The sequence below is a fragment of the Loa loa genome (genome assembly GCF_000183805.2).
Source record: "Loa loa unplaced genomic scaffold supercont3.456, whole genome shotgun sequence".
Lineage (NCBI taxonomy): Eukaryota > Metazoa > Nematoda > Chromadorea > Rhabditida > Onchocercidae > Loa > Loa loa.
Window position 1 is genome coordinate 1 of NW_018108636.1, and position 532 is coordinate 532.

A 532-nucleotide genomic window follows, 5' to 3' on the forward strand; every position below is an offset into this window, starting at 1 on the left:
TAAGTTTAACTATCTAATCTTCAAATCGTCTAAAAATGTTACCTGTCTCGTTCTACAATTTGTAAAAGCCTTATCTTATGCACAAATCTTGCATACTGCTTCAGGAAGCTGTACATCTCACAAAATAATTTCCTGTAATTTCCTATTTATCTATAAAACCAATCTTATGCCTGGTATGTAAATTTTTTGTAGCTGTGAGACTATTGTCAATTTCTAATGATTGTTACAAAATTTCTCTTCACACATTTCCTTATATAAACCATAAGAAATTCTAACATCAATTCATTCAATTCTATCGGTCGGCACTCAGCCTCCCACAACACACTCTTCATATTTCTCCCAGTTCATTACGTTACTACTTACAAATTTCGCCCATTGTTATACTGGTATTATTCTGGACATCATTCTATAACTGGAATTATTTTGAACCTGTTTCTATTGTATTTGGTATCCGGACGATAATAAAGGATAAACTGCAGTACGTTTCGAACACATAACAATACCGGTACTCTGTAAGTCATTCCTTTGAAAC